This window comes from Propithecus coquereli, unplaced genomic scaffold (assembly GCF_000956105.1).
Source record: "Propithecus coquereli isolate 6110/MARCELLA unplaced genomic scaffold, Pcoq_1.0 Scaffold377, whole genome shotgun sequence".
NCBI lineage: Eukaryota > Metazoa > Chordata > Mammalia > Primates > Indriidae > Propithecus > Propithecus coquereli.
In genome coordinates, this window is record NW_012149474.1 from 1,216,788 (window position 1) to 1,217,372 (window position 585).

At 68.9% G+C, this 585-nt stretch overlaps 1 pseudogene; it reads left to right on the forward strand.

Moving 5' to 3' along the window:
* LOC105816509 overlaps positions 1 to 585 on the forward strand; it is a 19,183-nt pseudogene that overhangs the window by 191 nt on the left and 18,407 nt on the right.

Consider the following 585-nt stretch of genomic DNA (forward strand, 5'->3'; position numbering starts at 1 on the left):
GACAGGCGTGGTGATGGCCGGGGATCCCTCACAGAGTGCTAAGGGGCTGCGGGCCCTTCCCCCGCACTGTCCGATCCTTGGGTCAGGGCTGCAGACGGAGCGGGTGCCCCCTGCCCGTGCAAAGGGACGTGGTGTCCGGCGTGTGGCGGTGACAGGACTCACGCTCGACCCCAGCAGCCTGGGGCTCTGAGCAGCACAGCAGGGACAGGAAGACCCTTGTCTGCAGGGAGGGGGCGGAGCCTCCACGGGGGGGGGCAGACCCGACCCCTCCCCAGGCACCAGGCCCTCCAGGCGGGACGCAGGGGCTGGAGCAACACACGGACCGAGGTCCCAGAGTCTGGGGGCAGATCCCGGAGGGAAGCGGGACTCGGCCTCTGAGCCGGGAACCGCAGGTGTGCGCGTTCTCACGGGGCTCAGGTGAGTTTCTACGCATTTTCTACCCTAAACAGGCTACATCTGCGCTCTGAGAAACAGACAGGCGAGGGTTGCGTAAGCACAGCCGTGCACACTGCGGTCCACGGACCAGCGCGGAGCCGGAGCCCTCGGCACGCAGGGGTGGGACGGCCCTGTCCCCGCACCGCCAGG